The sequence below is a fragment of the Eumetopias jubatus genome, unplaced genomic scaffold (assembly GCF_037043125.1).
Source record: "Eumetopias jubatus isolate StellerSeaLion01/CBP00866 unplaced genomic scaffold, mEumJub1_p1.0 scaffold_3, whole genome shotgun sequence".
Classification (NCBI taxonomy): domain Eukaryota; kingdom Metazoa; phylum Chordata; class Mammalia; order Carnivora; family Otariidae; genus Eumetopias; species Eumetopias jubatus.
Window position 1 is genome coordinate 110,201,556 of NW_028274809.1, and position 20,943 is coordinate 110,222,498.

At 39.9% G+C, this 20,943-nt stretch overlaps 1 pseudogene; it reads left to right on the forward strand.

Annotated features, from left to right (window-relative positions):
- The first annotated feature begins 13,687 nt into the window (after positions 1-13,687).
- LOC114207248 (archaemetzincin-2 pseudogene) lies at positions 13,688-14,899 on the forward strand (annotated as a pseudogene).
- The last annotated feature ends 6,044 nt before the right edge of the window (positions 14,900-20,943 follow it).

Here is a 20,943-nt window from a genome sequence, read left to right on the forward strand (position 1 = left end):
TTTAAGTTAATTAAAGAGAGATAATTAAAAGAGAGATCAGCCTGGATGGTCCTGACCTAATCAGGCGAGCCCTTTAAAAGAGGCCTTCCCAGAAATGAGAAATGTGAAGCCAGAAAAGCACTCCTTTGGGCCTTGAAAAGGCAAACCATTAGTTCAACAGGACATGAATTCTGCCAAAAACGCGTGGGCCTAGAAGAGGACTCAGATGAGCTTCCAGCCCTGGCTGATACCATCATTGCAGCCTTGTGAGACCCTGATCAAGGTCCCAGTGCTGACTTCCTGAATCATGGAAACAGTGTAGTAGGGTTCTCCAGAGAAATAGAACCAACAGGAGATATATTTGTATCTATTTACATTTATATTATTTATATCCCATATATATGTCTGCAATAGGATATCAATATCTATCTATCCATCTATCTATGTATCTATCTGAGGAGATTTATTATAGGACTTTGCTCATGTGGTTATGGAGACTAAGAAGTCCCCCACACTGCTGTCTGTAAGCTACAGAACCAGGAAAGCTGATGGTATAATTTGGTCTAAGCTGAAGGCCTGAGAACCAAGGGGCTGCTGATTTAAGTCCAGAGTGTGAAGGTCCAACAACCAGGCCAATGTCCAAGGGCAGGAAAAAACAGCCCAGCCCAAGAAGAGAGAATGAATTCACTCTTCTTTTGCCTTTTGTTCCATTTGGGCCCTCAATGGATTGGGTGGTATTTGACCATATTTGTGAGGGTGGATCTCTACTGAATCAAATGGTAATCTCTTCCAGAAACACTCTTATAGACACAATCAGGAATAATGTTTACCAACTTTGGGGGCATTCTTTAGCCCAGTCAAGTTGACACATAAATTAACCATAACAAGTCTACCCCTTGTCAACTATATACATCTCCTTAAGTCATAATCTCCAAAGAAACATAGTAACAAGATCATAATTTCTCTTAACATGATACTACTATCCTGCCTACAGCCCAAAACCCACTAACCCCTTTCCCAGAAGAGAAGGTAAAGTCCTTGAATGATGTGTGCTCTTTACTTTGATATTCCATAGCTCAAATACCATGATGTAAAATTAACAGTACCTAACACCATGATATAAGCATGTCTATGTTACATGATAAGAGGATAAGAGAGGAGAGGAAACAAAGATATTTTCTTAATATATATATTATATATTTTTATATGTGTTTATATATATAAACACAAGTGTATTCAATACAAAATAAGGAGGAAATACTCAAAGCAATTACAGTCCTCATTTCTGTAACTGGCCATGTGGTCGCAGCTGGTATTTATAACCACCTTCTTCTACTAACCACTTTTGTATTCACTTTGCCTTCAGTTGGTACCTCAGCTGGTCGTGGTTCTTTACGTGGTGGGGTGACTCAAACCTTCATTTCTGAAGGGTCTGGGTCATTACTAGTCTTGCCTGGATTACATTAGACTGCTTCTGCCATGGAAGGGACAGTGTTTTGTTTTACTGGAATAGACACTCTGGATATGGATTTACCTTCCATGCATGCAATGCTTTTGCCAAAACTACCATCTGTAGAATTACAGAATGCCTGTTCCACCATCATGGTATCAATCTTAATAACAGGACATGGAAATACTAAGAGACAGCCTGAGGGTGTCCTGAATTCCAGATATGCTCTTCTTTTCCTCTGTCATGGAGTACTTCAATTTCCCCTTGGTAGTCAGGACCAATCACCCCAGTAACCCCCTTCCTCGCCTGTTGATATTGAGGCCTGAGCAGCCCAAAGTAGCTGGGTGGCAGTCTTCACTTCCAGTTCAATGGAATCTTTGTTGTGTCTCCTGGTAGAAGCATCCCTTCCTTTGGAACTAAGATTTCTAGGCCAGGAGAGTATAAAGTCACAAGAATAGGAAGCAAACATTTTGCTTGTGGATAACAGTGAGTGGTGTCACTCCCATTTCTACCCCTTGATTCCTAGACCCCTGAATCCTGGCTCTGGGAGGAACAGCTCCATATGTTAGTTGCTGTTTTACAGCATATACAGCCTTTTGGAGAACCTTGCCCCAGTCCTGCAAGGTACTGCCACCAAGCTGGGGCTGTAACTGAGTTTCCAAAGCCAGCTACTTCAGGATGGTGGGGACATGGTAAGAGTGAATTCCACGAGCATGAGCCCATTGCTTCACTTCTTTTGCTGTGAAGTGAATTTCTTAAACTGTGGCAATGCTGTGCTGAATACCGTGATGGAGGATAAGGCATTCTGTCGTTCTACGGATGGTATTTTTGGCAAAAACATTGCATGCATGGAAGACAAATCCATATCCAGAGTGTTTATTCCAGTAGGAACAAAACACTGTGCCTTCCATGATGGAAGCTGTCTAATGTAATCAACTTGCCACCAGGTAGCTGACTGATCACGCTGGGGAATGGTGCCATAATGGGGGCTCAGTGTTGGTCCCTGCTGCTGGCAGTTTGGGCACTCAGCAGTGGTCACAGCCAGGTCAGCCTTGATGAGTGGAAGGCCACGTTGCTGAGCCCAAGCATAACCTCCATTTCTGCCATCATGGCCTCTTTGTTTATGAGCCAGTTAGGCGATAGCAGGGGTGCCTGGGGAAAGGCTGACTGATACCCATAGAATGGGTCATCCTATCCACTTGATTATTAACATCCTCCTCTGCTAAGGTCATCCTTTGGTGAGCATTCACATAGGACACAAATATATTCACATTTTTTATTTTTACCCAGAGATGTTCTTTTCATATACCTGTTCCCCAAATTTCTTTGTCACCAATTTTCCAATCATATTCCAAGTCTTTGATCATCGAACCAAATCATTGGCTCAGACATGGATCAGTGTATAATTGCACATCTTGCCACTTCTTCCAAGAAAAGTAAACAAGCTGGTGTACTATCTGAAGTTCTTCCCACTAGGAGGATTTCCCTTCACCACTGTTTCTGAGGGATGTCTCAGAAAGGGGCTGCAGAGCTATAACTGCCCACTTCCAGGTGGTGCTTGTATATCATGCAGAACCATGTGTAAACCCAGGCCTGAGTCTTTTCTTCCTCTGTTAGTCCATCATAGATAACTCCCCATGAGGCAACGGGTGCAGGATGGAGGCAAGAAGGCCATGTAGTAGGAGTGAGGAGCATGGGCATTGGGCCACTTCCTCATGTAATTTACTTGCATCTCAGGGCCTGCCTGGGTTTGATCACATATATACCACTTTCATTTGATGCTGGAGTGTTGCTGTGCATGCCCAACTTTATGACTTGGTGGGTCAAGTAACACTCAGTTCGTGACGGGCAGCTGAGGTCACACATAATTTGGTGGCCCATAGTCAAGCCTTCAGTCTCTTCTAGGGCCCAGAAGCAGGCCAAGAGCTATTTCTTGAAAGGACAGTAGCTATCTGTAGAGGATGGCAGGGCCTTATTCCAAAATCCTAAAGACGTGCAATGCAATAAACCTATAGGGGCCTGGGGCACCTGGATGGCTCAGTTGTTAAGCGTCTGCCTTCGGCTTGGGTCATGATCCCAGGGTCCTGGGATCGAGCCCCACGTCGGGCTCCCTGCTCAGCGGGAATCCTGCTTCTCCCCCTCGCACTCCCCCTGCTTGTGTTCCCTCTCTCGCTGTGTCTCTCTCTCTGTCAAATAAATAAAATCTTAAAACAAAAACCAAAACCTCTAGGGGCCTGTGAAAGGCTCCAGGCAGCATTCCTATCTGCTACTGCCACTTCAAGCACCACTGGACCTGGGGGTCATACAGCCTAAGTGTCAGAGCAGCTTGCACAGCAACCTGGACTGTTGCAGAACCTTCTCTTGTTCTGGGCCCCAGGAAAAACTAGCAGCACTTTGGGTCACTTGGTAAATGGGCCAGAGTAACACACCCAAATGAGGGGTATGTTGCCTCTAAAATCCAAAGAGGTTGGAGAGTTGATATCCTCCTAAGATAGGACAGTGCAGGTGTATTGCTGGTCTTGCTAGCTGAAGCCTGGCTCTGGTGGGCTTTATGGACAGGTATGGAGAAAAAGTCATTTGCCTGATCAATAACTGCATGCCAGGCACTAGGGGATGTTAATTTGCACAATGATGAAGCCACAGCTGGTACAGGAGCTTCACTTGGAGTTACCACCTGGTTTAGCTTGTGATAATCTGATGTTATTTCCTAAGACCCACCCATCTTCTGCATAGGAGGGCACAATGGGTCCCTCCAGGAATGCCAAATGCTTTTGATATGCTATTTTCCTAGGTTTGTACAGTTATAATGGTTTCCACTTGGCCTTTCCCATCGTAATAGACCTCACTGCACAGGTTGGAGAACAAACATGGGGATTCTGTTGGCTGCAAGTTGTGTCTACTCCAATTATGCATTCTGGAACTGGGGAAATAACCACAAGATGGGCTTGGGGGACCGACTGGGCCCACAAATGAGATGGACTGGAGTTAAAACTCCATTGATCACCTGGCTCCCTTGAGCCCCTACTCTGACCAGAGGGCCACCATGACATTTTGGATCTCCTGGAGTCAATGCCTATTCACAGCCAGTGTCCAGTAGTCCCTGATAAGTCTGACCATTTCCTTCTCCCCACTGCAGTTATCCTGGTAAATGGCAGTAGGTCCTTTTGGGGAAGGCCGGGAGAAAGATTAAGAGTATAAATTTTGGTAGAATACTGGGGTCCTTCCTCAAAGGGACCCATTTCTCCTGTTCATTCCTGGGGTTTCTGATCTGTGAACTGGCTCAAGTCTGGGAATTGATTGAGGGGCTGTGACTCTCTATTTTATGATTTCAATTAGACTTCTGTTCCTTTGACCTAGAACTTTTCTGCTTATATAGATCAAGTAAGAATTTGGTAGGCTTCTTATTGATTTCATTTCTAGGAGCACCATCATTAACCAGCTAGTGCCATAGGTCTGTGCCAGTCAGACTATATTCTGCTTGCTTTGATCTGCTGTCCTTTGTGGTAACTACACCCACCTTCCCTTTGATGTTGTAAAGCCAGAAAAAGCACTCCTTGGGCCTTGAAAAGGCAAGTAACCTTGAGTTCAATAGGAAATCAATCCTGCCAAAAACCTGTGAGGCTGGAGGAGGACTCAGATGAGCTCCCAGCCTTAGCTGATACCATGACTGCCACTTTGTGAGACCCTGATTAAGGCTGTAGCTATGTTATACTGGACTCCCGAAGCATGGAAACTGAAATGATAAATGTTGTTTTAACCTAAGTTTTTTTTTTAAGATTTATTTTTAAAATTTTATTGTTATGTTAATCACCATACATTACATCATTAGTTTTTGATGTAGTGTTCCATGATTCATTGTTTGTGCATAACACCCAGTGCTCCACGCAGAATGTGCCCTCTTTAATACCCATCACCAGGCTAACCCATCCCCCACCCTCCTCCCCTCTAGAACCCTCAGTTTGTTTTTCAGAGTCCATCGTCTCTCATGGTTCGTCTCCCCCTCTGACTTACTCCCCTTCATTCTTCCCCTCCTGCTATCTTCTTTTTCTTTTTACTTAACATATATTGCATTATTTGTTTCAGAAGTACAGATCTGTGATTCAACAGTCTTGCACAATTCACAGCGCTCACCATAGCACATACCCTCCCCAATGTCTATCACCCAGCCACCCCATCTCTCCCACCCCCCACCACTCCAGCAACACTCAGTTTGTTTCCTGAGATTAAGAATTCCTCATATCAGTGAGGTCATATGATACATGTCTTTCTCTGATTGACTTATTTCACTCAGCATAACACCCTCCAGTTCCATCCACGTCGTTGCAAGATTTATTTATTTATTTTAGAGAGGAGAGAGAGAGAGACAGCGTATGTGAGTGGGGGGAGGGGCAAAGGGAGAGGAGGAAAATCTCAAGCAGATTCCCTGCTGAGCGTGGGTTCGATCCCATGACCCTGAGATCATGACTTGAGCAGAAATCAAGAGTCAGATGCTTAACCGAATGAGGCACTCAGGCAGCCCTTAACTTGCTAAGTTTCTGGTAATTTGTTACACAGCTTGGAAAATGAACTATGAAAATATGGATAGATGTAATGAGAAGAAAAAGCAGGAATGATTCACATCCCAAATGCAATAATTGCAGCAACCTGCTACCCAGAAATCCATGAGTGCTTTAAAAATACCAATCCCGTGCTACTGAAATGACAAAAGTTAATATATGTGAGACTTTTAAAACACTTGTGTGCCAGTTTGAATGAAAAACATATATATACAATTTTTGGGTAAAGTATCTATTTTGTTTCTTGTAAGATAAAAATGTAAACTATATGTGAATCAAGAATTTTACTAAAGTCAGTCAGGCTGAGAGTCAACTATAAAGGTGTGGGCAGACCATTAGTGATACACTAGAACTGAAATAATATTGTATCACTGAGGCCTTCTTGAGGAATCTACTAGAGAGCAAGTTCTAGACAACAAAATGACTAAGGCACTGACATAAGGACTGGTGGTGAGCATTAAATACATAGTTTTTTCTAGAAATTAATACTAATTGAAGGTTAACAGGGAGAGTATGCTACCTACTGTCAATATGCTCTGGTATTGTAGGTATAGCACAACTATTTAAAAAATTGGGGGGAGCCCCTGAAGGAGGTGGAGCTTAATTCCCTACCTGCTGAATGTGAGCCATATTTCGTGATTATAGAAAGGAGGGAGGGAGGGGTAACTTTACAGTGGACAGCAGGACAAACCTGCTATGTCTGTGTATCTATCTACTAAAGAGTCCTAGCAACAATTACAAACCCAAAAAACAATGACCGTGCCCCACTGACTAGATTGTGCTATTAAAATACTACTTCCCAGTAAATAAAACCAGGGATTCTTGGAGAAATGACCAAAGAGCAGGAAACATATAAGATGTGTCTAGAATATTCTTGCCATACCGGATAGCAAAATCATATCAAAAAGAATCAAGAGCCACAGGACGCCTGGGTGGCTCAGTCATTAAGCGTTTGCCTTTGGCTCAGGTCATGATCCCAGGGTCCTGGGATTGAGTCCCACATCGGGCTCCTTGCTCAGTGAGGAGCCTGCTTCTCCCTCTCCCTCTGCTGCTCCCCCTGCTTGTGCTCTCTCTCTCTGACCAATAAATTAAAAAAAAAAAATCTTTAAAAAAAAAATCAAGAGCCAGCCTAAGGATGCTCCTACAAAAAGATACGATCAACCAATAAGTAACTCCTAATGAAAGAACACAATACCATAAGTAGTCTTCCAAAATAAAAAAAAGTCAAATATGAGCTGACCAAGACTCTGAATCCAGAGGACAGAGAATCATGCTTGAACTATAATATTAAGTACAATCAGCAAAAAATCAGACTGTAGGAAACTTCAAGTTAAAGGATTGGGTGTCTTTACAAATAAGTTGTAAGAAAAAAACAAGGGCCACCTACAGACTAAAGATTTTTTTAAAAGATTATTTATTTATTTATTTATTTATTTGAGAGAGAGCATGAGAGGGGGGAGGGTCAGAGGGAGAAGCCGACTCCATGCTGAGCAGGGAGCCCAATGCAGGACTCCATCCCGGGACTCGAGGATCATGACCTGAGCTGAAGGCAGTCACTTAACCAACTGAGCCACCCAGGTGCCCTAGACTAAAGATTTAAAAGGTGTATCAAAGACAATAAGAAAACAGGCAAGATAAACTGTAATGTTAAGAGAAATACACTTGGTTCCTAAAACTATAGAGAAATTTTTATAAAATGTGATTACTATAAATGTCAGGATAGAGACTTCCATTAATGGCAGAGTAGATTTACTAAGATAAATCACATTCTGGGCCATAAAATACATCTTAACAAATTTAATACTAAAGAAATTAGTAACAGAAAGATAGCTGGAAAATCCCCAAATACTTGGAGATTAAACCACACACTTTTAAATAGCATATGGGTAAGAGAAGAAGTCTTAAGAGAAGGTAAACATTTTGAACTAAGTGAAAATGAAATACAAAGTTCCAAATTTGTGGAATTCAGTGAAAGCAGTGTTTAGAAGGGAATTCATGGCCCTAAACACATATAGTAGAAAAGAAAAGATCTAAGAATAAAATAAAGTAAGCTTCCACTTTAGGAAACCAGAGAAAGAATAGCAATTTCATCCTAGAGCAAGGAGTAGAAATAATTAAAATCACAGCGGAAATAAATGAAATTGACAACAGGAAATGAATGGAGAAAACCAATAAAACCAAAAGTTGATTCTTTTTTTTTTAACAGTGCAGGTTTTTTTTTTTAAGATTTTATTTATTTATTTGAGAGAGAGAGAGAGAGAGAGAGACAGCACAGCCTGGGGGAAGGGCAGAGGGAAAGGGAGAAGCGGACTCCCCACTGAGCAGGGAGCCTGACGCAAAGTTAGATCCCAGAACCCCAAGATCATGACCTGAGCTGAACGCAAATGCTTAACCAACTGAGCCGCGAAGGTGCTCCCAAAAGTTGGTTAGTTTTTAAAGATTTATTTATTTATTTCAGAGAGAGAGAGAGAGGGAGAGAAAACATGGGGGAAGGAAGGGGTAGAGGGAAAGGGAGAGAGAATTTCAAGCAGACTCCCTGCTGAGTGCAGAGCCTGACAATGCGCAGCTCAATCTCACAACCCTAAGATCATGACCTGATCAAACCAAGAGTCAGATGCTTAACCAACTGAGCCACCCAGGCACCCCAAAAGTTAGTTCTTTAAAAATATCAATCAAGGGGCACCTGGGTGGCTGTCATTAAGCATCTGCCTTTAGCTCAGGTCATGATCCCAGGGTCCTGGGATTGAGCCCCGCATCGGGCTCCCTGCTCCTCAGGAAGCCTGCTTCTCCCTCTCCTACTCCCCCTGCTTGTGTTCCCTCTCTCGCTGTGTCTCTCTCTGTCAAATAAATAAATAAAATCTTAAAAAGAAAAAAATCAGTCAGGGGCACCTGGGTGGCTCAGTTGGTTAAGCGACTGCCTTCAGCTCAGGTCATGATCCTGGGATGGAGTCCCGCATCGGGTTCCCGGCTCAGTGGGGAGCCTGCTTCTCCCTCTGACCCTCTCCCCTCTCATTCTGTTTCTCACTCTCTCTCTCAAATAAATAAATAAATAAATGATATCTTTAAAAAATAAAAATATCAGCCAGATTGGTAAAACTATAGGCTAACAAAGGAAAAAATAGAAGTCACAAATTAACTATTATCAGAAATTAAAGAGGGGACATTAAATTATCAACACTACAGAACTAAAAAAGAATCCTAAGGGAATACTAGAAACAACTTTAAGCCAAAAAATTAGATAACTTAGATGAAATGGATGAATTCTTAGAAAGACACAAACCATCAACAGTGACTCAAGAAGAAACAGATCTGAATAGATCTATAGTAATTAAACAGATTGAGATAGCAATAAAAAAAAGTTCCCACAAAGAAAATACCAGGATCAGATGACTTCACTGATGAATTCTGAGGCATTACCCTGATACCAAAATGGAGAAAAATACCACACACACACACATACACACACACACACACACACACAGAGCAGTATCTTTCATGGCTATATACAAAAACAAACAAATAAGCAAAAAAACCTAAAAACAAAAATTAGCAAATGAAATCCATTTATAAATAAAAAGGAGTATACATGATCATCAATGGGATATATCCAAAGGAATGCAAGGCTGATTTAACATCTGAAAATCAATTAACATAATATATCCCATTAATAGGATAAAGAACAAAATCCACATGGTCATCTCAATAGATGAAGAAAAAGCATTTGACAAAATGCAATATCCTTACATGATAAAAACACTCAACAAAAGAGAAGGGAACTTACTGGATTCATAAAGGATATCTATGAAAAACCCACATCTAACACCACACTTAATGGTGAAATACTAAAGGTCTTTCCCCTAAGTTCAGGAAAAAGACAAGGATGTCCTCAATACTTTTATTCAATATTTATTAAAAGTTATAGCTAGGATAATTAGACAAGAAAATGAAATAAAATATATCCAGACTGGAAAAGAAAAAGCAAAACTCTCTCTTTGTAGATGACATGGTCTTATATATAGAAAATCCTAAGGAATCCAATAAAAAACCATTAGAATTCATAAACAAGTTTTGCAAGTTTACAGGACACAAGATGAATATACAAAAATCCACTGTAGTGACATCAGGGAAGATGGCTAAGTAGGAAGATTGGCAGAAATTGCCTGAAAAATTAGACACTGGTAACTCTGGAGTATGTGAAACATTTGCAGCATCCAGCAGAGAGTTTGATGAGAAGGCTGGTAAATTTTCTCAATTGTAACTTTGGTGAGAAAGGGGATACCATTTCCCATCCTCCAGCCCTGGAGAAGGCAGCTATAGGGTCAGCAGCCCATGATCCTGGTGTGGCTTGTTGGATCCAGAGTGGGCAAGAACAAGTTTGTTCTCCAAAAGTCAGGGTTGTGCATTCTGATTCTGTTTTTGGTCAGTGTGTGGCAGGCATGGAAGTTGGTGGTTGTTTCAACTCCCATGAGCTGAAGTGCCTCCCAGCCATGAAAGAATTTAAAGACAGGATGTATTTTTCTCTCTCTCTCAGGAGCCACATTTAAGGAAATCTTTGTCAGGTCACTGGATGACTATAGAGACAACAGAAGGGAAACATCAATGAACACATACAACAAAAAATACACACTTTGCAAGACCATATGGAAAAGCCACAAAGGATCGTTTCAGTCATCAACAAGAAAACCCAGCAATCCCTGATAAATGGGAGAATTAGATTTCCAGAATTACCACAACAATGCTCAGAATGTCCACTTCTCAACAGAAAATTACAACACATACAAAGAAATAGAAAAGTATGTTCCATCCACAGAAAATAGAGTTTGACAGAAATGATCCCTGGAGAAGCCCAGAAATTAGAACTATTAGTCAAAGATGTTACATCAACAGTCTTAAATGTGTTTGATGAGCTCAAGGAAACCATGGACAAAGAACTAAAGGAAATCAGTAAGATGATGTCTGAACAAAATGAGAGTATCAGTGAAGAAAGAAATTATAATGAGCAACCAAAAACAAAAATTCTGGAGCTGAACATTACGATAACTGAAACGAAAAACTCACTAGTGGGATTCAACAGTAGATTTGAGCAAGTAGAATAAAGGATCACTGAACTTGAAGATTAGACATTAATTATCCAGAAGAGCAGAAAGAAAAACAAAATGAAGAAAGTGAATAGTCTAAGGAGCTGAGGGACACCACCAAACATATCAACATATCCATTATAGGAATCCCAAGAGAAGAGAAAGAGAAAGGGGCAGAAAAAATATTTGAAAATATAATGCTTCCAAACTTCCCATGTCTGATGAAAGACACAGCCTAGAAACTCAACAAACTCCAAATAAGATAAACTTACAGGGATCCACACTGAGATACATGACAGTCAAGTTGCTAAAACTCAAAGACAAAAGGAGACTCTTGAAAGCAGCTAGAGAAGTAACTCCTCATGTACAGGGGATCCTCAACAATGTTAACAGCAGATTTCACATTAGAAGCCACGAAGGCCAGAAGGCAGTGGGATGACATTCTTAAAGTGCTAACATAAAACATGTCACCCAAAAATTCTATATCTAGCAAAACTTCAAGAATGATGGAGAAATTAAGACACTTCCAGACAAACAAATGCTGAGGGAGTTCATTACTAGTGTAGCAGCCCTATAAGAAATGCTAAAATGAATTCTTCAGGCTGAGATTATAGGACACTAGAAAGCAACTGAAAAACATCAGAACATATTGAAGAACACTAGTAAAGGTAATTTCATAGGTAAATATAAAAGCCATTTATTATTGTACTTTTGGTTTGGTTTATGTCTCCCTTTTTCCTGTATGATTTAAAAGGAAAATGCATGAAACAGATTTCTAACTGTTTGATAATGGTATACAATGTATAAAGATGTAATCTGTGACAGTAATAGCATAAAGAGGGAGGGATGGAGATGTACAGGAGCAGAATGTTTATATACTAATGGAACTACATTGATATTACCCAAAGCATATTTTCACAAATTTAGGCTGTTAATTTACTCCTAAGAAAATAACCTAATATATACAGAAACTGAAAGAAGGTGGGAATCAAATGGTACACTACAAAAAATCAACTACGTACACAAAAGGGCAGTAACCAAGGAACTAAAGGAACACAAACCATAGAACACACACAAATAAAATAGCTAACTAATAGAAGTAAATCCTTCCTTAACAGTAATCACATTAAATATAAGTGGATTAAACTCTCCTATTAAAAGATAGTGCTTGGCAGATTGGATTAAAAGACAGAATCCATCTGTATGCTATCTATAAGACACTTTAGATATAAAGAAACACAGGTTGAAAGTAAAAGGATAGACAAAGATATTCCATAAAAATAGCCAGCAAGAAAGCTGGGGGCGGGGGTTGCTATATTATAGTCAGACAAAAATAGACTGTAAATGAAAAAGGATGAGAAGAGACAAAGGAGGAACATTTCATATTGATAAAGCTTTCAATACAGCAATAAGACATAACAATTATAAATATATCCATACCTAAGGAGCTCCAAAATATATGAAGCAAAAATAGACAGAATTGAAGGGGAAAATAGTTCAACAATAACAGTTGGAGACTTCAATACCCACTCTCAACAATGGATAGAAACAACCAGACAGATGAATAAGAAAATAGAGAATGTGAACATCATAAACTGATTAGATCTAACAGACAGAGAACATTTAGCAACAGAATACACATTCTTCTCCAGTACATATGGAACATTCTCCAGAATAGTCCATATGTTAGATCACAAAACAAGTCTCAATAAATTTAAGTAGATTCAAACCACAAACAGTATCTTTTTCTTTTCTTTTCTTTTTAAAAAGATTTATTCATTTTAGAGAGCACACAAGAGAGTGAGCACGAGTGGGAGGGGGATAGAGGCAGAGGGAGAGGGAGAATCTCAAGCAGACTCCCTGCTGAGTACAGACCTGAGATTATGACCTGAGCCGAAATCAAGAGTTGGATACTTAACTGATTGAGCCACCCAGGTACCTCCACGGTATCTTTTTCAATCACAATAGAATGAAACCAGAAATGAAAACAGAAAGAAAACCAGACATTTTACAAATAGGTGGGAATTAAAGAAACACTCTTAACCAACCAAAAGAAGAAATAACACGGGAAATTCAAAAGTACTTTGAGACAAATGAAAACATAACATAGCAGAACTTAAGGAATGCAGCAAAAGCAGTGCTCAGTGGGAAATTTATAGCTGTAAATGTATATGTGGAAAAAAGGAATATCTCAAATGAGTAACTTTCATTGTACATCTTAAGGAGCTAGAAAAAGAAAAGCAAACGAAACCCAAAGCTAGCAGAAAGAAGTAACAGAACAGAGATAAATAAAATAGAAAATAGCAACTCAATGAAATTAAAAGCTGGTTCTTTGAGAAGATCAACAAAATTGACAAACCTTTATCTAGATTGACTCAGAATAGATTCAAATTACTAAAATCAGAAATGAATGCAGGGACATTACTATCAATTTTACAGAAATAAAAAGATATTCTACCAAAAGTAATGCAAGAAGAAATGGAGATATGCAAGGGTTGCCATGAGTGAGAGGGTAGTATTGAGGCTTGCTGGGGGAGAAGGCACCCTACACAATTCTATGGCTAGGTATAGACACTCCTATCCTTTTAAGGTAAAAACTTCAGTGGGAACCTTTGTCTGTAAAGATGGAAACAGTGTGGCCTTCTGAACAGACACTAAAAATAGCTCTCATCTCAAAGAACTCAGCACCTGTGTAACAGTATGAGAACTTAGATGCTGGGGAACAGCATTTGGTGAATGAATCCTTCCAGCCAGAGAGAGTTCTCTCTTTGGACTCATCACCTTGCATTTGTAATCAGATTGGATCACCTCCCATCATGACCCCCCTGACAACAGTTTTTCAATGAATCTTATGGTAAGACACCTTCCCCAAAGAAATGCAGTATCTATATACAGTCCATTGGTATATACTGGATCTTCAGGGAACACTACCATTACTAGTGAAGAATATATTAAATGGCTCAAGGGTTACTATGGAGCATTTTTCTATGGCTTCACAGTAAAACTCCTAGAACCACCTCCCATTTCTGCAACTAGGTGTTCCTTTAGAGTCAATGATAATGCACAAAATCCACAAATGTATGCAAGGCACATCCTGAAGGTTTAAACAAAAAGAAACCTGAAGATGTGTTCTGTTGCGGGGATAATGACAATTGATCTTTTTCTTTGGACAGACCTCTTTGATAGATGGTGTGGAAATATTCAGCTTTGCCAGGTTTGACAGTGATTTTTTTTATAGCTCATGATATGAAGAACAAATAGGCTCCAGAAAACATCTTCCAGTGACCATCCAATTTCTCATAACTATTCTATCCCTAAAATGACTAGTATTTTGCTGCTTCAATCTTGTAAGGATTTAGCCAATGAGAATGAACACATATTAAGACTGAAACACTGCCAGGAGCTTATAAGGCTAATGTGAGGCTCCAACTACTTAGAAAAAGCAAATACTGCCTTCTAAATCTTTGCCCCATAAATTTACCCACGTTGCCGTGTGCTGGTTTCAACATATTGTAGAAAGATGCAAAGTGCTGGTGAGGTGGATTGATGGTGAATCTACTCACATACCTGGATTCACTCCAAAACATAGTCATGGGGATAAATGTGAATTTGCCAAAACTTGTGGAAACCTTTAAGGGATGGAAAGAGTAGGTAATAAAATGCCTTGCAGTCCTCCAGAACTAAGGACCTTCAAGTAGGAGTAATTAACCAAATATTTGCACATAAATAGAAACTCCTAATAGACTTACGCTATAGACTTGATGTTTCTGTCCCCTCAAAATTCATGTTAAAATCCTAGCCCTTAATGTGATTATAATAGGAGGTGGGACCTTTGGGAGGTGATTAGGTCATTAAGGTGAACCTCCTGAACAAGATTAGTGTCCTTACAAGATGAGACACCAGAGAGCTTGTGTCCTCTCTCTCTCTCTGTTCTCCCCCATGTGAGGATACAACAAGAAGACTGTCATCTGCAAACAAGAAAGAGTGGTCTCACCAGACATCAGATATGCTAGCCCCTTGATTGTACTCCTCAGCCTCCAGAACTGTGAGAAATAAATGTTTATTCCGTAGTATTCTGGTACAGCAGGGTGAACTAAGATACCTGTAAGTGGTGAGATTGAATTAGTGATGAAAAATCTCACAACAAAGAAAATCCTAGAACCAGGTGGCTTCAGTGGTGAATTCTGCTGAATGTTGACATAAGAATCATTACCACTTATTTGCAAACTAAACAAACTAAAGAGGAGGGAATACTTCCAAACTTACTCTATGAGGCCAGCATTACCCTGATACCAAAACTCTACAAAGGCACTACAAGAAACTACAGACAAAAATTCTCTATGAATATAGATGCAAATACTCAAGAAAATACTAGCAAATCAAATTCAGCAGCACACAAAAAGGCCATCCCATGATCAAGTGGAATTTGTTCCTAAAATGCAAGGATGGTGTGACATATTAAAAAATAATCAATGCAGTAAATTACATTAATGAATGGAATAAAAGCAACAATCTTCTTGATGCAGAAAAAGCATTTGATAAAATATAGAAAAACACTCAATAATCCTGGAATAGTAGGGAAATTCTTCAACATGACAAAAACCCTGTATGAAAATCCAGCAGTTAACATCATACTCACTGATGAAAGACTGAAAGCTTTCCCTCAAAGGTCAGGAATAAAGCAAGTGCCAGGTTTCACCACTTTTATTCAACATAGTTCTGGAGGTTCAAAACCAAAGCAATAAAGTAAGAGAAATAGAAGGCATCCAAATTGGAAAGGAAGAAGTAAAGTTATCTCTGTACATAGATGACATGGCTTTACATGTAGAAAAACTTCATGATTCCACAAAAAACTGTTGGAGCTAATAAATGAATTCAGCAAACCTGCAGCATACAAAATCAACACACAGAAATCACTTGTATTTCTGTGCCCTGGCAATGAACAAGTCAAATGCAAATTTAGAAAACAACTCCAGGGTGCTGGGGTGACTCAGTCAGTTGAGTGTCTGACTCTTGATTTGGGCGCAGGTTATGATCTCAGGGTCATAGGCTCTGTGCTCAGCAGGGAGTTTCTTTGAGAGTCTCTCCTCCAGACGCTGCCCCTTCCTCCACTCGCATGAGCATGCACTCTCTCTCTCTAAAATAAATTAATAAATCTTAAAAAAAAGCAAAATTCCATTTACAATAGCATCAAAAGAATAAAATACCTAGCAATGTAAAATGGTATAGTTGCTATGGAAAATAGTTTGGTGGTTCTCAGAAAGCTAAACACAGAATTATCATATGATTCAGAAAGCCCACTCCTACTATATATCCAAAATGAAGTAAGGTACTTGAACAGATACTGGTATGCCAATGTTCATTAAAACATTATTTGCAATCCAAAAGGTGGAAACAATCCAAGTATCCATCAGCAGGTAAATGGATAAAATGTGATAGATACATATAACAGAATATTACTCAGACATAAAAAGAAATGAAGTTCTGATGCATGTTACCACCTCACTGAACCCTGAAAAGCTTATGCTAAGTGAAATAATCCACACACAAAGGACAAATATTGTATGAATCCATTTACATGAGGTACCTAAAATAGGCAAATCCTTAGAGAGAAACAGTTTAGAGACCACCAGGGGTTGGGGCAGGGGGAATGAAGAGTTATTGCTTAATGGTTACAAAGGGGTAATGAAAACATTTTGGAAACAGATGGTGGTGTTTATATACTGTTAATGTAATTTATGCCACTGAATTGTATATTCAAAATGGTTAAAGTGGCAACTTTTTTTTTTTTTTTTTTTAAAGATATTTTCTCGAGGGCTGCCTGCCTGGCTTGGTCGGCAGAGCATGTGACCCTTTTCTTTTTTTTTTTTTTAAGATTTTATTTATTTTTTGACAGAGAGAGACACAGCGAGAGAGGGAACACAAGCAGGGGGAGTGGGAGAGGGAGAAGCAGGCTTCCCGCTGAGCAGGGAGCCGGATGCGGGGCTCGATCCCAGGACCCTGGGATCATGACCTGAGCCGGAGGCAGACGCTTAACGACTGAGCCACCCAGGCGCCCCTAAAGTGGCAACTTTTATGTTTATATATTTACTGTAACTAAGAGACAATGTAACATATAAAAAACCACTGGGGGCGCCTGGGTGGCTCAGATGGGTGGCTCAGCGTCTGCCTTCGGCTCAGGTCATGATCCCAGGGTCCTGGGATCGAGTCCCGCATCGGGCTCCCTGCTAGGCGGGGAGCCTGCTTCTCCATCTGCCTCTGCCTCTGCCTCTCTCTCTGACTCTCATGAATAAATAAATAAAATATTAAAAAAAAACAACAACCACTGAATTGTATACTTTAAATGGGTCAAACTTATGGTATGTGAATTATATTTCAGTCAAGTTGTTTCCAAATAAATAAAAACTACATTTAGGGTGCCTGGGTGGCTCAGTCAGCTAAGCGTTTACCTTCAGCTCAGGTCATGATCCTGGGGTCCTGGGATCCAGCCCCACATCGGGATCTCTGCTCACTGGGGAGTCGGCTTCTCCCTTTGCCCCTCCCCACTGCTCATGCTCTTTCTCAAATAAATAAAATCTTTAAAAACATTTTTTTAAAAGTTGTATCTGAGTTTAACAAATGAAAAACTTTGAATACTATAGAACACTGTTGAAAGAAATTAAATTAGAACCAAATAAATGGAGAGGCGCCTGGGTGGCTCAGTCGTTAAGCGTCTGCTTTCGGCTCAGGTCATGATCCCAGGGTCCTGGGATCGAGCCCCGCATCGGGCTCCCTGCTCTGCGGGAAGCCTGCTTCTCCTTCTCCCACTCCCCCTGCTTGTGTTCCCTCTCTTGCTATGTCTCTGTCAAATAAATAAATAAAATCTTAAAAAAAAAGAACTAAATAAATGGAAAGACGTCCATGTTCACAGATCAGAAAATTTATTTTTTTTCAGAAAATTTAATATTAAGGTGGCAAAATTTCTCAAAATTATATAGATTCAACATAATACCTATCAAAATCCCAGATGACTTATTTGCAGAAACTGACAGGCATCTTAACATTGACCTGGAAATTCAAAGGACCCAGGACAGCCAGAACAATCTTGAAAAAGAGTAACAAAAGAGAACTCATATTTTCCAAATTCAAAACTTACTAAAAAGTTTAGGTGAGACAAGACAGTGTGGCCTAAGTTTAGACATATAGATCAATGGAATAGAATTGAGAATTCAGAGGCTTCTGGCTGGCTCAGTCAGTACAGCATGCAACTCTTGATCTTGGGGTTATAAGTTCAAGCCCCACGTTGGGTGTAAAGATAAGTTAAAAATAAAAATTTTTTAAAAATTTTATTTATTTGACAGAGAGAGGGAACACAAGCAGGGGGAGTGGGAGAGGGAGAAGAAGGCTTCCGGCAGAGCAGGGAGCCCGATGTGGGGCTCGATCCCAGGACCCTGGGATCATGACCTGAGCCGATGGCAGACGCTCAATGACTGAGCCACCCAGTTACCCCCAAAATAAAAATCTTATAAAAAAATTAGAGTTCAGAAGTAATTCTTCACATATTAGTTATATATCAGATATATATATATATATCTTTGACAAATTTCCAGGACAATTCCATAGTGAAATAATAGTCTTTTTAACACTTTTTAACACATCACAGCATATAAGGTTAATAGTATATAAATTTTGCCTGCTTTCCTATACACTACCAGTGAACAATTAGAATTTGAAATTAAAAACACAGTACCACTTATTTTATTTTTAAAAGATTTTATTTATTTGTCAGAGAGAGAACACACAAGCAGGGGGAGGGGCAGACAGAGGGAGAAGCAGGCTCCCTGCTGATCGGGAGCCTGATACAGGACTTGATCCCAGGACCCTGAGATCATGACCTGAGCCGAAGGCAGACGCTTAACGACTGAGCCACCCAGGCATCCCACACAGTACCATTTACAATAGCATACACACAAAATGAAATACTTAGGTTTAAATCTAATGAAATATGTACAAGATGTATATGCGGAAAATTACAAAACTTTTGAAAAAATAAAACACCTAAATAAATGGAGGTATCCATATTTATGGACTCGAACACTCAACATTATTAAGTCAATTCTTTCCCATTTTACTACAGATTCTATGTAATCCTAATCCAAATTCTAGCAGGGTTTTTCATAGCTATTAACAGATTCTAAAATTTATATGAAGAGTATAACTAACACAACAGTGAAGAACAAAGTTGGAGAACCCATACTGCTCAGCTTCAAGACTTCCTGTAAAGCTAGTGATTGAAACTGAGGGATAGTGGTGAAAGAATAAACAAGTATATCAACAGAACAGGAGAGAGAGCCCAGACATAATGCCACACAAATAGAGTTAACTCATCTTTGACAAATGAAGCAAAGGTAACTTAATAGAGGTAGTCTTTTCAACAAATGGTGCTGGAATAATTGGAAATACACACACACACACACACACACACGTACACAGACCTTACCACTGTCACAAAAATTATCTAAAAACCAATCACAGACCTAAATGTAAAACACAAAAAACTTCTATAACAAAACAGAAGAAAATTTAGATGATGTTGGGTTTGGCGATGAGTCTTTAGATATAATCCAAAAGCACAATCCACACAAAAAAAGATATTGATGTTGTACTTTATTAAAATTGAAAACTTCTGCTCTTCAAAAGGCACTATTAAGTAAATGGAAAGATATGCTGCAGACAGCAAGAAAGCATTTGCAAAATGCCTATCTTTCTGAAAAAGGACTGGTATTCTAAATATACCAAGAACTCTTAAAACTCAATCAGAAGGGTGCCTGGGTGGCTCAGTCTGTTAAGCAGATCTGGTTTCAGCTCGGGTTGTGATCCCAGGGTCCTGGGATCGAGTCCGCATTGGGCCCCCTGCTTCTCCCTCTCCCTCTGCCCCTCCCCATGCTCGTGCTCTCTCTTAAATAAAATCTTAAGGCCAAAAACCTCAATCAGAAAACAACCTAATTAACATATGAGCAAAGATCTGAATAGACACCTTACCAAAAATGATGTAAAGATGTCATATGAGCATATGAAAAGTGCTCAGCGTCATGTCATTAGGGAACTGCAAATAAAAGCGAGATACCACTACCTACCTATTAGAATGGCTAAAATCCAGAATGTGAACTAAACTGTGGAGAGCATGTGGAGCAACAAGAACTGTCATTCATTGTTGGTGGGAATATAAAATGGTACAGCCACTTTGGAAGAGTTTGGAAGTTTTTTTGGTAGTGTTTTTTTTTTTAAGATTTTATTTATTTATTTGAGAGAGAGCATGAGAGATAGCACGAGAGGGAAGAGGGTCAGAGGGAGAAGCAGACTCCTTGCTGAGCAGGGAGCCCGATGCGGGACTCGATCCTGGGACTCCAGGACCATGACCTGAGTTGAAGGCAGTCGCTTAACCAACTGAGCCACCCAGGCGCCCGGTAGTGTTTTATTTTTAAAGATTTTATTTATTTGACAGAGAGAGAAGACAAACAGGGGGGAGCCTAAGCAGAGGGAGAGGGAGAAATACTGCTGAGCAGAGAGCCTGATGCAGGACTGGATCCCAGGACCCTGGGACCATGACCTGAGCCAAAGGCAGTCGCTTAACCGACTGGGCCACCCAGGGGCCCCAGTTTGGAAGTTTCTTACAAAACTAAACATAATTTTACCTTATGTGCCAGCAATCACATTCCTTGGTTTTTATACAACAGATTCGAAAATTTATTTCCACATAAAATCTGCATGCAAATGTTTATAGCAGCTTTATTCACAATGGTCAAAAACCAGAAGCAAGCAAGATGTCAATAGGGAAATGAATAAACTTGCACATTCACACAGTAGACTACCACTCAACTACTCCTTTTACTAAAGGGAA